Below are 22,038 nucleotides of genomic sequence, written 5' to 3' on the forward strand. Positions count from 1 at the left end.
CCCTCAGCAACGCCAGCTCCACTTTGCCTTTCTTGGGGGACGGGACAGGGCTCTGAGGGAACCATTCGCATTTGAAGTGAAGTGGAGTGGGCACGTTTGACTCTGGGCATGGGAAGCCTTTGCTGAATAGGTGCTTGACACGACAAATGAAACCCCGGAAGGTTTTAAAATAGTAATAATGAATCTGCCCCTCTCAGCTTTCAGTCCCATTTCAGTCTTGCAGAGGCCCTAGAGCTGGAGGGGGCTTGGATTTCTTCCGGAGAACAGAATCAGATGAAATCTGCAATGAGGACAATAATTGTGGCAGCAGCCTGAAGCCCCAGCCATGGATCAGGATCCCCTTACGCAAGGGGCTGTACAAAAGGGTCTAGAAGAAAGTCTATCCTAAACAGCTTCCACACGAATGACAAGACAATAGGGGAACAGACAGGTGGGGATGACAGCTGAATAGACCATCCTGGGTACCTGCTCCATATACACGCAGCACTGCCTTCTCACTCTGGAGGCAGCACAACTGCTACGTAGCTTCAGAGAGCCAACGAAATCTCCACACCCGCCCTTGGCACATGCTTTTGTCCCGCTCCAGCTCTCCCAGCCGCCAGCCCTGCGATTATGGTGTAGTTGCAGCTTCTCCCTTCAGACCCCATATGGCACAGCTCTGATGACAGTACGTAGGGATGCCTACCCTCACCTTGACACCCCTCCCGGAGGGCTCCAGGACAACAGGGTGTTACTCCCTGCTCTAAGGACTCACTGCATGCCCCAGGGTCACCATTACCCCGCTCTGCCACTGCTTCCCTACTGCTGAAAGGGGCCGGGGTTCTGACAGCGGACACAGGCTGGATGAGGGAATTGTACAACGGGTGTCCAGTAGGTGAGGGTCCAGGCACTGGATTATTATTAGTGACAGAGCTTCACCAGCTGCTCTAGTCCCCCATGGATCCCCCAGTGGAGACTGGATGCAGCAGGTGTGCCCGTGACAGCCACAGGGCCAGACCCTCTCTGCCATGGGCTGGGCCAGGCCAGTGCTTGCTGGGATAGCTCTCCAGGTCAGCACGTGGGCTTGTCAGACCTCCTGCCCCCTCCACCCTGCTACTCTAGAAACCTAAATCCCCGGGAAGCCAGGAACACAGCAGCTCCTGCATCTGAAGCAGAAAAGCTGGCAGCCGCTCCCTGCTAAGGAGATGACAGATTCCAGGGAAGGATGTGGCTGGGTTTGCTCAGACACCCACGCACTTGGCTACTTGTGTGTTACAATTACCAGCTGCAGAAGAATCGCATTCAAAGGAGAGGGAATAGCAGCAAGCAGAGGCTTGCAGACACTTCAGAAAGAGACCCCCCATCTTATCTTACCCAGGCACATATGGCCACAGCCTACTTCCTCCCAGGGGTTAGAGCCTGTCACCATCTAAAAGGCTGGACCGTTTCTTAGAGCAGCACTGGGCCAGCTCTGGAGTCATCCAGCAAGAGACTTAGCAGCTGTTAATTAAAGCCTCATACTATATCCAGGGTGGTGGGGGGCACCATTATATCCATCTCACAAGTAAGGAGACTGAGTCATGGAGAAGTTAAGCAATTTTCCCAATGCTTGTGTAGGAAGCCTGTTCCAGAGCAGAGACAAGGATTCCCAAGCTCTTAAGGCCCATAGCCCCTCTCCCTTTCTCTCTGTAACTCCGGACTACAGTCCTCAGAGTCCAGCCAAAATGCAAGTGTTCAGGCTGCCCGGCTGCTTGCCCTGTCCCTCACTCTCACGCAGTTCCTGCTGCCTTGATGTCCCCTGCCCCATTGCTTCCTCTGGTGCAATTCATTTAAGTGGACAGAGGAGAGGACTCAGAAAAAACAGACATTTCAGGATCACGACCCTTCCGGTCATGGGTGGGAGGAAGGGCTCCTGTGCACACAATGACCTCCCAATCCCGGCCACCACACACATACTGGGTCATGGCAGGACTAACAGTCAGAGACTCGCAGAAGTTTAGGGCTGGAAGGGACTTCATGAGATCCTCGGGTCCAGCTCCCTGCTCTGGGCAGGAAAGACTGCTGGGATCACATAATCCCAGCAAGGTGTGCACCCAGTCTCTTTCTGAAGATCTCCAGGGTAGGTGCCTGCACCACCCCTGCTGGGAGCAGACAGGCTGGGGCAGCTGCTTTACAGAGATTATGACACATAGCGAGCAACACTATCCCAGCAGTGTGGTGCTGGAGGGGGTTAATACGTGCCACCAATCAGTCAGTGATCAATAGAAAACCCCACTCTGGCTTAGAGGGGGTGTACAGGCTACCCCACCACCACCACCACCCTAGTGTTGAAAGAGAGGAGCAATCAAATGTCTTTTTTAAGTAGGGAAAGCTGGAACAGGCAGAAGCCAGTGCCCATATAACTGGGCTACATAGCAAGAGCATTTAGACTAAGGTGTATAGTGTAGGCTAGGTATTTCTTCCTTACCCACCCTGCAAGTTTGGAGGCTGCAGGGAATGACTGGATGAGCTGTGAGTGAAGACAGCGAGCCAACCGGGAGACAAGTTTGGCTCAGAGGGAACAGGGATAGAGCTCTTTGGGTTACAGGACTGGCTGGAAGGGCAGGTTTGGGGATTTCAATTAAGGAAAATACCTGTAGTTGCTGGAGCTATACGGTTCTGCTCTTGGAGAGCATATAGGCCTGGATGGACCTCAGAGCCTGCAGTATCCCAGATGTGACTAAGACCAATGTGCTCACCCTATGGCAGTTACGCTTCAGATGCCAAGAGGGGAGTCAAATCAGCTGCTGGATCTGCCTTACACAAATATGCAGAAGGTAGCAGGGCAGGAATATATCCTGAGGGAGGGGGCAGAAGAGCTCCTACCACATTTCCAACTTCTCTGGCAGCCTGTCACTCCCCCAAAACAAGAAAGGGAGGTATCAAGACCCTCACACTCCCACAAGAGTTGATGCTTTTGCCTCTGAAGTTACTTGTTAAATGTGTAGCCTTAACCCCACTTAATAAGGTTTCTGCTCCACAGGCGTTCGAGGCAGAGCCGACCCTAGGGGTGCGCAGAGCCCAGGGCACATCAGCCTGCGCAGGGCGGGTGGTGAGCGGCTGGAGCGTGGAGTGCAGGGCGGTGGCAAGCAGCTGGAGCATGAAGCTGGTGACATGCGGCGGCCACGCGGAGAGGTGGCACCCTCAGCGTGTGCCAACAGCACTGTCCACAGGGCCCCCCAAAATGCAGGGCCCAGGGTGGTTGCCCCGATTCACCCCCCACAAGGACCGGCTTTGGTTCCAGAGTGGTCCATCCCAGTGCTCCCAGTCACACCCTGCCTCAAGCAGCGGGTTTCAAACCGGGGGATTCTTCGCCCTCTTCCACTCTGAGCCACCACCACAAGCTGCAGCTCCATCAGAGGACAGATCTCACTGGGTTTCTATAGCAGCACGTCTTGTCTTGACAGCCCTCTTCCTTCTCCATCTGTCTGTGATCATCAGCTACGTGCTGCAATGGAAGACAGAGAGAGGGATGGAGCAAGTGGCAGGAAGGGGAGGCCAGAAAGGGCAGAATAAACTGAGGCCGCGCAGCAAACTGCATAGTATTGGCTCTCAAGCAGGATACGGGAGCCCTTGTTCCTGCTGCCGGGCCCTGGCCTTGATGTGCTGCACTGTGCCCAGCTGTCCTAGCTGTCGGGGCTGCTCCCACCTGCCCAGGAACTAAGGGTCATTGCTCCATAGGGCGTGCCCTGGGGAGGCAGGGGAAGCACTGAGGGAGGCTGCGTGGGACTGGAATCATCAAACCCTTCAAAGAGAGAAAGGCAGGGCAGGCAATGCCAGATGCACAACAACTCTGGCCACATGGTCACCACACAACAGGAACTTGTTGGAGGCCCTCAGTGGCCTCCAGCAGTGCTGTCCCCAAGACAACAAGGCACAAAGTTTGGGGCAGGGCAGGGAGCAGAGCCCAGGAAACCCTGATGCCTGGAGCGGGATAAACCCCGGTCTGTCTCTGGGCCACAGAGGACTCAGCTGTGGCTGCCACTGCTGGGTTGATTATGGGTGCACAGTGTCCCCTCTAATGGCAGCTCCCCAGCTAGGGGGGAGCTCTGTACTCCTAGGGCTAAGGGAGCCCTCTTTTCACCCAGTCATGGCTGAGCTTGTGGCATAGAAGATCCTAGAGCCAGCAGGAGCTGAGCCTACCTGACAGGGCTCCTTCTCCACCCCCAGCCAGCTCTTGGGCCTCCTGCTATTCTTACAGCGTGCTCAAGGCCACTTCATCCATTTACAGCCAGCTCCAAGCTGCCCCATTGATTTGGTCCCTGATCTAGAGGCAGCTCCTAAGCACGGCAAACACCAAAGGAAATTTCCTAGCCATCCCCCATGGTTCAGCTGCAATATTTATATATCCCCCTGCCTTTCCCTAGCCACAAATTTGAGTGGCAGGTCAGACAGCAGTACCCCTGCTTCCAACTTCACTAGGAGATGTATGCAGTATTTTTTATTTATTTATTTTGAGGCCTTCAAAAGATGAGACACACACAGCCCCTCACCCATCCACCAGAGCCTGACTCTGCTCACCCAATGAGGCTCATGTAGGGAGAATGGGAACAGCCAGTTAAATACTATTCTGCCCAGCATTTTGAATGGCTGCCCTCCAAGAGATCTGTCATCTCTGGGCAAAGGTGGGCCTAGTTAAAGCAGATGGATGTGCTAAATGGAAGAAGCAATTAAGCCAACTCTTATGCTGATAGCTCAAAACATTGCCCAAGACACAGGGCTGGGTTTGAAGTGCCTGCCCTAGGCTGAACAGATCCCAGACTGCGGACACAGGATTTTTTGTTGAGCCACATGCAAGAAGCAAGCAAAGAGGAAAATGAGCAGCCTGGGAGAGGGGCAGTCGACAGCATGGTAAGGAACAGAGAGACAGAGCTGCTTGGACACTGACTGCACCGGAGAAGCAGGCTAGAGGATTCATGAGCAAGGAAGACACTTGCTCTGGTTTGTTCCTCCCGGGTTGAGGGACTGCAGACTGCATGTCTTTGGAAATGTAAAAGATCAAACCAAGGAATGCACTTGACTCCTACAATCAGATTTCCTCTTCTAATGCTAGCAACTTGGCAGGGGCTCAAACACTGGCTAATTACCCATGTCAGAGGGGCAAAAGGTACAGGACAAGGAACAATGGCCTCAAGCTTCAGCAAGGGAAGTTTAGGTGGGAGATTAGGAGGAACTTGCAGACTGTAAGGGTGGTCAAGCGCTGGAACAGGCTGCCTAGAGAAGTTGTGGCATCTCCATCTTCAGAAGTTTTCAAGAGCAGGTTAGACAGACACTTGGCTGGGATGGTTTATTCAAGGATGATCCTGCCTTGAGCAGAGGTGGGATTAGATGACCTTGTGAGGTCCTTTCCATCCCTACTTTCCTATGATCCTAAAATAGTTCTGAGCCCAGGATAAGTCAGTACTGCCTGCCCAGCAGAGGTGAGGGGGAGCTGCTGCCTCCATGGTAAAGTCTGGAACAACTCATAATACAGAGGAAGTGGGATTTCCTTATAGCTGAACTTCACTGGAAGCATAGACCATCCAGCCATCCAAGGACAGAGTCTGCATCTTGTGCAGAGCCCAATGTCCACAGTGAATAAGAAATAGGATGGACCACAACTAAGTCTCAAGCATCAGTACATAGTGGCCAGATGCCAAACAAGCAGTTGCTGACCCTGGAGGTATTAAAAAACTGCCAAAGCCAACCCCAAGTCTCCAGAAGAGAGAGCACAGCATGGTCTCCTCCAGAACGTGCTGCATACATCCAAGCAACCAGTGGCAGCCATGTCTTCAGTGGGGATATGCAGAGCAATACATGCTCCAATTAAAGGGACAGCACCCAAGAACCCAGTCTGTACGCAGTAAAACACACAGGTGGCAGCAGCTGAAGAATTGCTTCCTACGTAGACATTGCCATCATGCTTAGAGTTCTGATTTCTACTCCCCAGTCCCCGACTGAGGTTGCTGGATTGTGCAGGGACACTTTCTGCTGCACTCCACCCCAGAAGCGGCCACGTTTCAGCAGAGCTGTATGGGTATGGCTTGTGAGGATCCTTTAGGCTACTGTATTAATTATTCACAAAGGCTAGAGACCAGCTCAGAGCAGGGTTTGTAGATGTCAAACTGGGACAATTTCCCTGGCAGAGAGACAAGGAGGTACGTCCCAACCCCATCTCATTGCAGCCTGATGAGATGCCTCCTGCCAGGATCCAGGACCCAAGGGAATTCCTAAGCTAGCTGCTAAAGTGCTGCATTTGTCTCTTTGCCAGACCAACAAGGGTCATTCTCATCTCAGATGCTTGATGCCAGATTGTTCTTAAAAGCAAACAGCTTTTCTGCTGACTCAGGCCTAAATCAACAGCACTGCTGCCTCCCAACAGCCTGGGACTCCAGGCCCAGTCCCCGTTGCTCCGATCACGTTCGCATTGAAGGACACTATTCTGGTAGTGCCCTTTAGCCCACTACATGCTAGTGAGACTTCCCACAAAAGATGCACAACACATCATACCAGTTCTGGGCCTGTCCCTCCCTCCTGGGTTTGACTGGACAGGGTTTTCTTCAGCTCTCGTCCTAACTTCAAATCACGTTGCTGTAGCATTTAACAGCTGCTACATCCCAGCCCAGAGGCAGCTGTGCTTCAGTGAGGGCGGAAGAGATCAAACCATATATAGAATCCAGCATTGAGGAGAAAAAATAAATAATCAGGAAAAGTGGCAGAAACATTCACAAGGCTTGAAATCTTTGAGTGAAACAGTTGCTTGGTTTCTAATACTGGATCACATGGACCTGCTGCCCAAACCCAGCACAAGGGCTAAGGGTGGGGCTGGTCAGAGAAGCAAAACAAGGGGCACAATCACATGCAAGGTGTTTTGGGGGAAAAGATTCCAAGTTTTCCCAAGCCTCCTACTGCCTCAGGGCCAAGTAGACTACACAGCACCGCTTTGTAGCCTGCCAGGATGCTGCTCAAGCTACCTCAGCTTCCCTGTCTCCAGTCAACCCCCCCAACAGCATCCAGTACTAGGATGACTCAGCCCCCCCCACTAAATTCAACCAGGGGATCCACAGCCCTGGTCACACCCAGCCCTTTGCCCCAGAGTCTGGCTCGTCTAGTCTGCCCCATCCAGGCTCCATGCCTCTGACCCACCTTTACAGGAGCCCGCAACAAAGCCAAAATGCAGCACCCAGAAGACTGGCATTGCCTTAACCTAGCAGCCCCAAACCTTGAGGTCCCAAGCTACACCTGGTTCTTCAGCCTTAAATACAGCTCTATCTGCAAACAAACTCAGGCTCCAGCCCCCACAAGCCTCCTTACCTTAGGTAGCCTCTAACATGCAGCAACCCAAGTCACACCCATAGGGATCCACTGGAGACCTGTTCCCCTCCCCAGTCATGCCCCAGCTGAGCTAGCCCCTCCCCCTTAGCTCCACCTCCCAACCCAGATACCTGCTGCAGGTGCAGCAGAGAAGGGTGCTTGAGCCTAGAGGTGCTCATTAACCCCTTCTTGGCTAGCACATCTGTTGTATTTAGCAGCATGGAGCTATTCCTACAGGAGCTGGCAACACGCTTTGCAGACCTTTCAGAGCAAGATCCAGGGGTACAAGAAGAGCCGTGGTCTTGGTTTAAGCAGGTTGTTGTCAGCAGGCTCCATGCTAGGAATGGGTGAAGTTTCGGGGTGCCCATAAGGGGTGGTTTTCTGCAGTGATATGAGCAGACAGGCTGACAGAGCAACATTTATCTCTATGAGGAATAAAAAGCCTTGGAAAGGTCAGAGGGTTTCTTTTATAACTCCCCTCCCTGCTTGTTTTTTATATCAGGTATTCAGGTTCTGCCCCTCCTGATTTTTTTTTGCAAGGGGAGTGGGGGGGACTCAGTGGTGAGATCAGCACCTCGCATGTATCAAGGAGGAGAAACCTGGGAGGGAAGGAAGTGGTTTCTAATCAGGCCACTTCACAGCTCCATCTGACTCCAACCCCCAGGATGCAGCTGGGAGGAAACTTCTTGTTCAAGTCTCACCCCAGCCCTGCCCTTCACTAAGGGCTGAGAAGGCTTCAAGTGCACAACCCTGTTGTCTCAAGGAGCTCCCAGCCAAGGTCAAAGGATAAGTGATTAAATTAGTAATGCCTCTAAAAAGAGCTGGGGAAGCTTGTTGCTGCAGGGGGGCCAGCAGTGACTCCCTCTCCTCTGTGCCAAGCTTCAAGATGTGGAATCTGTGGGTGTGAGCGAGACCCCGCATGAGCTCCTAGCACACTGGGGGCAACTTCTGCCAAGACACAAAGCAGTCAAGCCCTGGGATGCGTGGGAGTGTGGGGAGAGGCCTGGCTGCTCCCACCAGCCGCCTCCCTCCCAAGACAGAAGGAATCTAACTTTCTCTTCAGGGATGATTCATGTCTGGTTGCCATGGTGAATGATCCTGAGCCAGGTAGGATGGTGTACCGGATAGTGCTGGGGCTCTGCTTCCACCACATTCACCCCTCATGAGCCCCCTGGTCCTCCCAAGCCGTCAGGGCCACTGGGCAGGGGCTCTGGAGAGAACCAACCACCAGGCTGCACCTGGGAAAAGCAGGAGTCGGGGGCACCGAGTGCTCCCCGGCCATGGAGACAGCCCCAGGAGCCTCTGCAGATGAACATCTCCTTGGTCTTCTAGGACCCCGCTGCCCCCACACAGGCTGGGCAGGCCGCAGAGTGCTGGGGCTCCTGGGCAGGATGGAGCAGGGCCTTGGCAAGCTGTCCTGAGTCGGCAACAGAGCTGGGGAAGGGGGCTTGGGTGTGAGACCTGGGTGGTGGCAGCTCTTGGTCCAGGATGTAGGCAAAGCCTTGAAACCCAGGAGCATTCTGGGAACAAGTTTTTCTGCAACGAGAGCAATACCAGCAGCAGTAGGGAGCTGTGGGGGCTGAATGTGCCACCAGCCCATGGGCCACACGTGACCGCTGGACCCAGGCCGGGCGCTGCTGGTGTCTGCAGTGACTTTGCTGCAGTGCACGGCACTCACTGCCTGTCTGGGAGTTCCCCCGTCTGTCCCTCAGGCTGCTCACAGCAGGGTCTGACCGTGCCAGCCCATGGCTCTGGGTCAGACCTGGTCCTGCTTGTCCTGGCCCCACCAGACCAGGCATGTCTGTCTCTGTAGGACCCATCCCAGAGGGAGGAGCAGGGCCCCAAATTCTTGAAAGCAAAACTCATGTCACATCTAGGCGTTACAACATAGCGAGGTGAAAACTGTAGGGACGGTAGCTCTTGCTGAGGCCACAAAGCCTGCCAAGTTTCAAGAGGATGGGTGCAGGGGTTTGGGGGGAACTGCCCCTCAAGCCGCGGGCAGGCAAAACTGGTGCCATGGGTGCTGTGGGACTGACTGTCTGTCCTGGGGCGGGGAGGGAGGCACTGCTGCAGGCCTGGCGCTAAGCTGCTGTGTTCCCAGTTACCAACCAATCAGTCATGATTCACTGGGGGACCAGGGGCTCAGGGACCAGTTCAAGACACAGGACCTAGCTGCTACATAAGGATTTAACGAGCATCAATTAGCACCTACAAAACCAGGCTGAGGAGAGGAAATAATCATTTCAGACAATCAACTGCCCAAACAGTCAGTCCCACAAGCCCCCATGGCACGAGTTTTGCCTGTCAGCAGCTAGGGGTGCAGGGCCCCAGAACCCCCCTACACCCATCTCCTCGACAGCTGGCAGGAGCCGTGGCCTCAGCAGGGGCCGCCATCCCTGCCGCTGTCGCCACGCTGCGCCTTGACACACTTGCGCAAGGTCACCCGTGTCATGAGTTTTGCTTGTCCACAGCTTGAGGGGCAGTTCCCCCCAAACCCCTGCACTGATCTTCTTGAAACTTGGCAGGCTTTGTGGTCTCAGGGAGAGCTACCAGCCCTGCAGTTTTGACCCCCCTGTGGTGTAACACACAGCCATGACATGAGTTTGTCTTTCAAGAATTTGGGATACAGTTCCCCCCAAACCCCTGGACTGATATTCATGAAACTTGGCAGGTTTCATTCTCTCATTAGAGGCTACCATTTCTGCAAGTTTTATCCAAATTGGACAAGAAACAACAAAGTTATAGATATTTCATTGATTCCCCATTATACCCCATGGCTGGATCTCCCAGGCAGATCTGAAGCTTTGGAGCCGCTTTGGCCAGAGTGAGGTGGAAACCTGGTTGGCGCTCTGGATCAGATCCCTGCCATCCGAAGCAGCCAGATCCAAAGCTGTATTGGATCACTGTCGACTCACGCAGGCCTACTCGCTTCCCCCACACTGTGCAGGGGACAGGGGCAAGGCCATGGCAGCCTGTAGGCACTGACGCCTTCAGCTCCAGGTCTGACTCACGCCGAATGAAGACAAGAGCACAGGCTTGGACAGGCCAAGGCCAAGGATTCATGTCCAAGAACTGGGCACAGAGCAGGCAGCATGGTCTGGTGGTTACAGGCCAGGAGACCTGGTATCCTTCCACACACAGCCAGTGACTCATTAGTGACCTCAAGGAATAGGACAAAACGCTCCTCAGCAAGGAACGTGCCGCTCTGATTCCCCCCAGGTATGCAGAGAGCTCTCTGCCTAGGGCGTGCTGCCTGGGAGAGGGGGGCACATGAAGGGGAAGGAATAAAGCCTGGGTGTGGCATAGCCTTGGCTCTCTCCCCTTTCATACTTGGGTTTTGAACACAGCGTCCAAGGCAGCCGGATTCTGATGGAGCAAGAAAACAGGTGCTAAATATAGTGCACATGCAGAGACACACAGCACTCCCCCAGAGAAAGCCGCCCGGGCCGGCATTCCCCTCCCTATCTAGGTGGATATGGATGCAGACTGGCCGGTCAGTGACTGGACACCCTGGAGGTCACACGAACGGCAATGGAACCGGATAGAAGGGAACATGGGACAAGAGCAGCTGTGCTATTAGCTGGGGTGGGAAATGGCTGACGTGCTCCAGCAGCATCTGAATGTGGCAGCAACAGCTGCATGGATCCAGAAGGTGTCTGAAAGTATTTCCAATCCATACAACCTGTCCCAGATGTAAGGGATCAAATGGAAGAAGCAGGACAAACCAAAGTGCTGCATAGTAGCCAACTGCACAGAAGGCCTGATTCACAGTGATCAGATCTTAAGAGCAGCACTCACTAGTTTAGTAATTAGTCACAAGGATGGGAGATGCAGGAGCTTAGAACAGAAAAGCTCCCAGGGCCAAAGCTACAAACGTGGATAAAAACAAGCGAGCAAGCTCATGCCCAGATGCAGAGTGTAAGTGGAGCAGACATGGAGATAATTCATCAAATAGCCCAGGGAAAGCATTAAAACATACGTAAACCTACACCCACCTCTGACATCTGTACAAAGCAAATGCACAAACACAGAGAGGAACAGACAACACAACCATAAAGACAGAGCTGGAGGCACTGGGGGAAAAGCAGCACAATGGAGGATGCCCTACATATGGAGTCCCGTGCCATAACTGTGGCAAGAAAAATCATAGTGCTCATATTTGCAGACAGGACAAGTAATAGAAAACATGGCACCATGTTGAGGAGGGAAGTAGTAACTCAAAAGAAGAGGTTTTGCATGGAGAGCATTAAGGGTGAGCAAACGAGCACAAATAAATGGCTTGCACAGCTCAGACAAGCACCAGATGCAAAGGCAAGGCAGCAGCACACACAAACAGCAGACTGAAATAGCCAGTGGGATAGAAGCAAATGTGCTGGGCTACAGAGAGGCTTCCCTCAGCCTTATACAAGGGAAGAAAGAGAAACCCCAGCTGAGCAAAGCCAAATTGAAATGATATGACAGCATGGCCAGAATATCACCAGGACAACGCAGACTGCAAACACATTGCCAAGGAAAAGACATGCCTGAAATTTTAGCCAGTCTACAGGCCACAGGGAAGCCACTGCTTTTAACTACATCAAATTAACTTATGAGCTTAGTGACCCTGAACCTAGGACTAGCACTTCATACAATCAGTGCACTTACAAAGCCAAATACATATTTAGAGCAGACCATGCCCTGTGTGTCACCATGGTCAAGCAGCTAGATCACCCTGATGCCTTTGAAGGACTGCAATGTCTCTTGGAGAGGCTGCACCTGGAAATAGCTAAATCCATTTGGCTCCTACCTTGCGGTTTATTCACGGCACAGAGAGAAAAGCAATCATGGAAGAAAGGAAGCAGATGGGAAAACAAGGTGCCATTGCTAATGCCACAGGGCAGCCGGAGAAGCTGTGTGTTTGCATAGATGTGAGCAAGCCAAACTAAGCACTAAAAAGAGCTGGCACCCAACTGTCTCTCACTGACAAACCATCACCTGACTTGGCAACTACAGTCAGTCTCAGTGCTTGGTGCTTCTGGCTAAGGAAAGCACCTACCTCACACAATCTGTGATAGCGGCAGGCGGGCATGGCCACTTGAGGGTGCCATGGGGGATCAAAGCTGCAGCAGAAGAATATCAACACCACCCCCCAGGCAGATGAATGGGCCTTGCAAGAATCAGCAGCACAGCTGATGGCCTTCTGGTGTGGAAACAGCATGGCAGGAGAGGTGTCAGATCAGAGCCTGGTAGAGAGCGCCAAGGAATGGATACAAAATTGAATACAAGAGGAAATTGCAACGAACATTGGCACTGAGTGGGCGATACTTGGCTTATTTCCTGCAGACAAAGACAGTGTGACCAGCAGAGTTTCTTCCCCTGCACCAAAACACCACACAGCTTTGGGCATGCTAGTCCTGGGACGTCCTAGCAGAGCTAATCAGCCCACCGTTGGCACCATATGTACGTGGCTACATGGAAAGATCTACCGCATCTAAGGTGCTGCATCCAAGGTGTCCCAGCGGTCACAGCAGCCTCAGAACTGACTTGACGCTGGAAGATAGCAAGCTGTATGAGGGGTTTGCACATGGTGCTGCTGAGCACATTAAGTTAGCATAGGGGTGGGCAAAATGCAACCCAGGGGCCAGATGTGGCCTGCCAGGCCATTCTATCGGGCCTGCAGGGCCCCTAAGAAATTTAGAAAATTAATATTTATCTGCCCCGGCTGCCTATCATGTGGCCCTCGATAGCTTGCCAAAACTCAGTAAGCGGTCCTCAACCCAAAATAATTGCCTGCCCCTGAGTTAGCAGCTAGTCATGGCCTGGCTGTCTTCCCAAAGGCTCTGACTAGATCCTGACAAGGTAAAAGCCTTTCAGCAGGAGCCCACACCTAGAGAGATGATAACAGTTCAGAGACTTATTAGAAAGTATCTAACTATTTCTTATTCCAACCTTTCAAGTAACTTATTTAACTTACACTTATTTGTGTAACTTATTTGTGTACCAGACTTTGACAATTAAGTCTCAGCTTCTCTGAAGACTTCATTTTTTCTTTTAGACTCTTAAATTTTTTCCTGAAAACCAGTTACATTTGGGTTTGATTAAAAAGATTTTTCCATCTGAAAATTCTTTAAATAAATACATAAAGAAGCAGACAAGCTCCAGTGGTGCAATGGGTTAGCATGTGGTACTTATAAAGTAGTATGGAGAAGTGATGCCAAGGTTGTGAGTTCAAGCCTCACCTGGAGCATTTGACTTTTGGGGGTCAGACTTGATGATCCGTTGGGGGTCCCTTCCGACCCTAGCATCTCTGAAAAAAAGTGTGTGGGTACCCCTGAGGTGCCTACTGGACATACTTTAACTTAACATAGTCCTTATGTATATCATGGAATTGATCACTATCTATCTCAGCCTGAAATGCTGCTTGTGGATGAAGAAGCAACCATCTGATGGGCTACCAAGGAGACAGGGCTTGGAACAGTGCTCTTGGAAGAGGACAGGAGTCTGCTTTCATATCAAGGTCACTATTGCCAAGAGCACAAAGGTGAACCCAGAGTGAAAAGAAGCTTCTGGCCATAGCATCTGTGTGTGGGAAGTGCAACTGGCATGTTCACGAACAGGAAACTTGTGGGAGAGGAAGTGACCACAAACCGTGAAAGAACATTTTTAAAAGCCACGGCTAATGGCACTGGTGCCTTTGGTAAGTGCTGCTGGCTGGAACAAACCCAGGAAAGGCCAGAGGCGCATGAAGCTGCCTTCCTACTACCTAGAGCAGCCATGCATCAGGACAATATGGCAGCCAAGCAGGCCACGAGATCCTCCAGCACATGGGGAGTTCACATGACAGCAGCCGGGACACTCGTGCTGCATCCAAGGCAGCAGCTTGAAAGCTTCTGAGAACCAACCATGGTAGGCAAAGATCACCTTGTGCCTGTATCCATCAGTCTGTTGGGATGGGTGGGCAGCCAGAGAGAAACCTCAGGAATGCTGGGACTATGTGGCTGGGCTGTGTCCGCGTGGAGCAGGACATCAAACACAGAGGAAGAGGCATTGTATCATCAGAGCATTAAGCCAAGGCTGCTGCTCCCAGGTGCATTAAGGCTTCATCTAAAAGAGCTGGTGTCAAACCTTTGGATAATCTTGGCCATTTGGATCTGATCCCACTGAAGACGGCAGAGAACTTCCTGCCTGGGACCTGCCCGCTAGCGAGGGCAGCAAGTGCAGAAGGTAGCAGGAAGCCTGGCTGGGGCACAGCCGCAGGCTCTGAACACTGGGCAGGTCCTTTCTGCCCTCTGTGTCAGTGCCCCCAGGTGACAAGAAGGCAATGACACCAGCCAGGCCCCTAGGGAAGGAGTTTGTGAGATGCAGGCACCACGTACCGAGAGCTCTGGAACATCTCACCGTGATGATAGGTGCTGAGCCTTGGAGACCTACTCTTGACATTTGCAGCCTACAAAATACACTTTCCCACCCTGAAGGACCATGAGTTGTCTGGCTACAGCTTCCAACATGTGCCTATATACCTGTTTACCTTCTAGTATGTAGTTTGCCTGATGGCTCTTCAACACCCCCAGACCTTAGTGAGCAAAGGTGAACTCTTCCTGTTGCCTGTGTAGGGGCTTGCCAGGGGCGAATGTTACCCAAGAGCTCCCTAATGGACCCTGCCTGGTAATTAAGAGCTGCAGGTGCAGATGGCATGCTTTTACCCAAGATCTGAGGACAGAAGGGGCTGATTGGTTGCCTGGCATGAAGATCCCTGGGGGGTTTAGGACTGAATAAATAACCAGAAAGGCAGATCAGATTTAAGCAGTGGCAGGGTTTCCCCGCCTCGGCAGAAAGAGCTGTGACTGAGTTCCAGTGACAGTGAGTCTTCTGCAGCTGCGGTATTAGCTCAAAGAGCAGGGGATTGGTATGCAAAAGGGTGGTGCTAGGGAAGCAGCCACCAACCAGCCGGCAGGGGAAGCTGCAAGAGAGAATCACAGTCGAGGGGCCAGTGTCAGGTCAATTGTCATTCTTAATGTGAAGAGTTTGTGAAAAAGTGGGACCTGATCGTCCTCGAAGTGACAATGATGTAAACCAGGAGCGACTGTGCTGAACTCCCTGGTGCTGAGCTGGCACAACCTAGAGGAGAATCAGGCTCCAGGAAGCACCAGCTCAGGAGAATGAGTCAAATTAAACTGCACTTAAATCTTCCAGTGCAAACAGTTATTTGGTGTCACCAGGCCCCAAGCAGCCTTGAGCAGTCCCCTCCCCAAATTCATAGCAATATCTTAAAAATCATGATATTAATAATAATAACAATCCCTAATGGGTTCTAGCTCGTCCCTGTCTGGGATTGGAACTTCCAGGGGGTCATGTTTGCCTGGGTTTCTGCAAAGCTGCAAGGGGTAAAACTGACTTGGTGGGTTTTTTTTAAATGGAAGCTGGGAATCTCACCAGCTCCTGGAGCTGGGCCTTGGGACAAACCACCCGGGTAAGACTCATGCTACCATCTGGACGCAGGGTCTTTCAGCAGGATGGATGGGCCCAGCCCCAGCTCTGCAGGAGGGGGCCTGTACTCAGGGACGAAACTGGCTAGGGTCTTTCTGCTGCCCAAGTGGAGAGAACCACAGACCCAAGGGACTGGGAAGGAGGTGCCCGTGTCCTGGGTGAACGACAGAGACAGATGGCGCATAGCCCTTGGTGCATGGGTCACTGCCCCAGCGATTCATGCACAGCCTCTGGGGAAGGCCCCAGGCTCTCCTGCCCCTGGACAGCTCAGTCAGACAAATCATTGCCCAGTCATGGCAGTTATCGCCATAGCAAGCCATAGCAGTAGCAGAGACGGCCAAACAGGGTAGGTTCCTCCCAGCTGAGGCTGTGCAGAGTCTATGGTTTCAGTCTACTTCAAACAGGAGCCTCAAGCCCCGAGAGAGATTGAGCTAAGGTCAGTCCCACCTAAGCTGAAAGCAATGGGGGGATTTTGCAAAGGGATGGCAGCTGGGGCAAGCAGCAGCAGCAGTGAGTGGGGGGGACTTGTGGCTCTGGGATTGTGAGCATGCAGCAGGGCAAATCCTCTGGGAGCGGCAGTGCAGCCAGCATCCTGACAGGCTGCAGGACAGTGGCTTTCAGCTCAGCCCCAGTCTGGAGGGAGGGAGTTCCTGAAGGGGCAAAGCAAAGTGCTGAGACCTGCCTGGCAGGTCCCCCCCAGCTCCGGTCAGCTTCACACACACAGCAAGGTCCCAGGCACAGAGGCCATGCAGCCTGGTGTGTACAACTCCGGCCTGTACTGGGGAGTGTGGATGTGCGAGCAGAGAGGCAGAGTCCTGTTCCCTGGCCAGGGGCCCATGCAGTGACATCCCAGCCCCAAACTGGACCTGCCCTGCGGCCGCTTGGGAAGAAGTGACCCGAGGCAGCTGGCAGGAGTCCGGCCTCTGTTGCATCAAAGCTGCGAGAGCTCGAGCTCCATATTGACCCCTGCTCAGTGGAGCCGCAAGGACACGCAGACCTTCCCCACGTGCCTACAGCTGCCAGGGCTGAGTGCCGTGGACACGTGCGCCAGGTACAGCGGACTCCCCACTGCGTGCGACAGCGCAGCCCCTGCCGTCTCCCCCTCTGAGCAGTGCATCGCTGGTGCGTACGGCTGTGCGAGCCGCTCCCTCCCCTACGCCCCTGCTGAGCGGGTTGCCACGGCAACCCCACGGGGTGCACGGGTGGGTGGCAGCCGTGGGCGGTGGGGGGGCTGGCTGAGACTAGGGTGCCTGCTCCTCCCCACTGGGCCCAGGCACCCGGGCGGCAGCTCCTCCAGCTCTGCGGTGTAAAGCGCTGAGCGTGCGGACCCATGCTGCCAAGGCCCCTCACTCCTGCTCTGCAGTCCCTGGCAGTTTCAGGCTTGGGGTCCCCCCAGCCCGCCCAGGGTTGCCCCCCCCCCCCGTCGCTCCCCCAGTTTCCCAGTCCAGCCCCTTCCCATCTCCTCCCATGGCCACAATTGGAGGGGCAGCAGTGGCGGGGCCGTGGCCCTGGGTGGGGCTGCACACACCTGCGTGCTGGCAGCTGCAGCCGGCTGGGGACTGTGCAGCAGAGATTAATATTTGATGTACTTCCTTCGCTTCACGCTCGTTATTCCTGAGCTGTTGCTGCTGCAGCATAAACAGCTGGGCAGGGCTTGGCCGCTAACCCTCTTCTTTAGGGAGAGCTGGAGCCTTTGGGGCAGGGGGGGCTGCACTGGGGCTACAACAAGTGCATTCACTGCCCACAGCCCTGGTCGCGCAGCGTTAACCCAGTACCTTCCCCAGCCCCCGTGCTGCTGGGAGGGAGGAGCCCACCCTGGCCCAGCTGCCCAGCCCAGCCTCCTGCTGCTTTCAGCTGTTCTTGGTGTCACCCAAGTGGGCTCCAGCCACAAAATCCTACTTCCCAGCTCCACTTTCATCAGCCGAGTCCACTCTCCACGGAGGGAGTGCCTATGCCCAGGGAGCTTTCACCAGTTTCAGCGAGGTGCCAGAACAGGTCTGGTGGAGCCACAGGACCATGCCAAGCATGGTCCAAGGCTCTGAACCTGCCCTGCCTGCAGTTCACTTGCCAGCCCACCCAGCCCCACACTTCCTCATCCAGAAATCGAGAGAGCCAAGCAAAAAAAACCCCAACAAAAGATGAGGAGGTAGTACCATGCTAAGGCTGCCTGGCAGCTGCTGTGGTGCCTGGGTAGGGTTTGGGTGAAGCCCTGTGGCTGGAGCATCCCTTGAACAGACAGGAGCGTGGAGAAGCAGAGTGAGAGCACAGGGAGCGGGGGAGCAGTACCTCGTGCCTGGCTGCGCTCTGCCTGGATTGAGGCTCCACTTAGGAACGGTGGGAGCAAGATCCTGATGCAATGCAGCCCAGGGAATGGGGTCTACCTAGGGAGGCATCCATCCTACCAGGGAAATGTGCCCTGGGGAGCAGGCATTTGGCAAGGCCAAGTAACAGCCTGGGGGAACCCCTGCAGACTCCCCAGGCAGAGTAGGTCAAGGTTGGCAGGGCCGAGCCTCCAACTGAGCAGAGCTGGAGCTGTCACGGGCTTCCTAGGCCCTGGTGGAGCTGATCCCCTGCACCCAGCCAGTGGCTCCAAGACAGCCTGCAGGGCTGTGGCACTCAGGGGGGCTGAGCACAGGGTCCCCTGCTGGGAGCCGATATGATGCTAGAAGGAGCAGGGAAGCCCCAGGCCCAGGGATCCTGCCTCCTGGCAGCAGGGAGCCAGGAGCAGCCTGTGGTGACCAGTGACAAGACAGCACCCTCCAGGCAGCAGGCAAGAAGTCCCTTGGTTTTCAAGGTAATGAGGGGAGCCAGTCGTAGGGAAAAGAGTCAGAGGAAGCGAGGCTCATAGCTATTACCCAGTTCCCACCTGGCACCACCCTAAAGGGCTATGGCCCCTTTAGGGACCCCAAGGCAGCACAGGTTGGTGGGAGCAGCAGACCACCCAACTTGCTGGGCTCAAGCATCCCCTGGGGAGGGCTGCAGCAGCTCCCAACTCTTTCGCTGGCTCATAACCATCCCCAATGTGCCCTGCCCTGCCCAGTGAGTACTATGGGCTTCTAGGACAGAAACCAGGTCTCCCCCATCCCCAGCCAGCCTATCTTTGCCACCCATTCCTTCCCAAGCTCTGTACCACTGTTTGCCTCCTGCTCCAGAGATGCAGACCAGGAGAACGACCAGGGAATCCCCGGTCTGTGCAGTCAGTCAGCCGTGAGCTCTGGCCAGCGTCCCTGCTCCATGCAGTCAAGAAGAGAATTAGCACAAACACAGCCACCATGCCACAGCACAGGTTCACCCAAGCCCAGCAGGGCCCCCACCTCGGTCGAAAGGGCTCTGGGGTCCTGGGTGGGTCAGGGAGCTACCTGCATGGTGTAACGGACCAGAAACCCCATGGGGAATCAAGGACATTGGTGTGTTTCCTCCTTTGAGCCCAACCCACTGGGTGGCCTGAGGCACATTATACATCTCTGGGCTCCACTTCCCCCAGCTGTGAAAAGCCCTTCGCTATGGAGGTGCTGAGAGAGGGGCATCTAGGAGCACTCGGGACATAGCGCTGTGATCCAAGCAGCATTCATGGAAAGACAGATGCGAGCAGCTGTGTTTGCTAGCAAGCCAGCACCTAAATCACCACCGACTGCAGGGCTGTGCACACAAAAGGCACCGCAAAGCCCAGCATTTCAGTCCATCACCCTGGAGGAAAGGTGGGGACAGTCCCTGGCCACACCCAGGGGTCTACAGGCCAGGAGTGCTGGGTCACACGGTGCCTCTGCCTGGTTTCTGGTGCCTTCCAAATGAGGCAGAGGACATGGGTTAGCGATGGACACATGGCAATGCTGGATCCAGGGGGATACTCAGGGCAGACGCCTCTCCAGTCCCCACAGGAGCTGCAGCTGGGATTTCAGTGCTGCCTCTGCAGCGTGGCCAGGGAAAGGAGACTCGCAGGCCAGTGAGAACAAGAAGTGAAGGGGGGAACCATGAACAGCATCACTAGGAGTGTTCTCTTACAGCTCAGATACAGTCCAGGGGGATCTGACTTCATCTGCACCTGCCCCCATGGGGGAGACCTGCAGAGGAGATGGGCACTCACCCAGCACATGCACATGCTCTGAACATCACACTCCTCACAGACAAAGCCCATTCTGAGCAACAGGAACAGAAAAGCTGTCCTGCCTCACCCTCCCTTTGCATCCGATTTCAACCTACACCTCACTGAGCAAGCCACAGCCTGGGCCCAAAGCCTGCAAACACCAGGGTAGAGAAGAGCAGGCTGAGAGAAGCTGGTCTGGAAATACAGAAAAGGGTTGGTATAAAGAGGGTGGTTATGAACTGTCCTGCATCCACCAGGGAGGGCTGAAATGGGGAGGGGTGGCACATGGCTGATCCTGCCTTGAGGAGGGGTTGGACTATAAGGCTGGTGAGGCCCCCAGCGGGCTTGCAGGCTGGCCCTGGAGGAAGGTGTGCTGAGCCAGGCTCCCTGGGCAGGGCTGGCCTGGAAGCCCTTTTCCCAAACAGCAGGCTCCCTCTGCCGGCCTCGGGAAGTTTGACACTGCAGCAGGGACACGTGCAGTGCTCTGCATTGCCTTCCCCTCCCTCAGACCCAGTTTCTGGGTCAGGCACAAGTTGCCTGCAAGCAGCTTTCCTTCAGCAAACCCAAGGAAAATGCAAGGCAGGATTCCCCCTCCTGGCTGAGCCTCCCTCAGCCAGGATGAGCACAAGCCAGCCTGAGCCCTTCAGGATTGCCCTGCATTAACAGTAATCCTGAGGAGAGCTGCAACTGCGTGCAAACCCCATCGCCTTAAGGCTCCCCCTGAAACTCAGCACTCCTGAGTACAACCCTGACGTTTAGCAAGCCTGGTGGAACATAATGGCCCAGGTGGGGGGATGCCATGTGGTGGATTAACGAGTCCTTTCCAACAGTGCTGATGGCAGAAAGCGACTAAAAATGCTTTCCTCGCCCCCAGGGGCCAGCAAAGGTTTCTCCTCCCAACTTCCACAGCCATGTCGGCTCCACTGATCAGCCAGAATTTATTTTTAATGCAGCACCACCCAGCAGCCTGGAGCCACGGCTCCAAATTGTGCAGCTGCTTTCTGATGCCTCCCCAACAACATAATCATCCCCCGTGCCCCCAAATCCTAACCTCTCACATGTTTCCTGGACCATTGCAGCTACAGTACATCAGCTCCAACACAAGAGCTCTGCTGTTAGAGCAGAAGTGGACAGCTCCAAGGATGCTGCTTCTAACAGAAGAGGCACCAGCGCCTGCTCCTATGCCTGGCAGGGCTGTGCTGGACCAAGGGACCCAAAAAGCAGCAGGCAGGAGTTCAGTAATCGCTCGTGACCAGCAGCAGATCTGCAGGAAGGTGGGAGCACAGGGACGCAAACATTTTTCAGGTATCTTCTCTGCTATTCCCGGAACAGTCTATGCTGAGTCCCTGTTGGAAGTATCCCCCATCCCAAGCGGCCCTTTCCGTTATCAGTGTTGTGACTGAAGACTTTATTTTCCACCTCACTGCCTTTCCACCCATTTCCTGGCATTGTAATTCAGGCCATACTGCTGCTTGTTGTCATGTTTATTACAGGCCCTAAACTGGAGGATGCAGACTGCATGCCTCTCCAGACTTGTGACTGCGATGTGCATGTGTCAGTGGTGACTGCTCTGGACAGTCCTTTATACAGCACCAAGCACCCAGCCCATTCCACACAGGACCAGACTCCTGAGCACCTAACCAGGGAGCAAACTCCAAGTTAACCCCAGACAGTGAGATTAACCTTGTGCATCAGGCAACAGATGTCCCACTTGCAGGAAGGATGATGGTTCACTGTTGGAAATGCCAGCCACATGCATTTGATCACTCCTGTCACTAACTGTCCATCTGAAACATGAACCCTTTCAGTTCCTACCACTCTTTAGAGGTGGCCTGATTTATACAGAGCTGTTTGCTGTCTGGACACGATGCTGCCAAGTTACAAGCCCCCAGGCTCATTTCTAGTTTCCCTGGGATCACCCTCACATTAAAGCACAGCGGTATTCTGAATTCAGATCCACAGGGAATCCACAGGCAACCTTATAATACCCAGGGCTAGAATCTGCTCAGTGCGCACACTGCCAGATCAGTTTTGATAGAGGTTGAATGGATTTAATGTAGGCAAGAGTTAAAATGACTCCCAGGCACTCACTGCCACAGCTCCTGAGTTTTACAAGTGAAACCTTCATTGCAATCTCCTGCATCAGCCCAGTTTTCACGTGGGAAAGATTCAGCTGT

General features: G+C 54.0%; 1 non-coding gene across 1 annotated transcript; it reads left to right on the forward strand.

The window, feature by feature from the left end:
- The first annotated feature begins 13,445 nt into the window (after nt 1-13,445).
- Nucleotides 13,446-13,537, forward strand: TRNAI-UAU (transfer RNA isoleucine (anticodon UAU)). Its single transcript is given in 2 exon segments — nt 13,446-13,483; nt 13,502-13,537. It is a non-coding gene; the product is annotated as a tRNA-Ile (tRNA).
- Nucleotides 13,538-22,038: the final 8,501 nt, after the last annotated feature.

This window comes from Crocodylus siamensis, chromosome 11 (assembly GCF_052110815.1).
Source record: "Crocodylus siamensis isolate JL-2025a chromosome 11, ASM5211081v1, whole genome shotgun sequence".
Classification (NCBI taxonomy): Eukaryota; Metazoa; Chordata; order Crocodylia; family Crocodylidae; genus Crocodylus; species Crocodylus siamensis.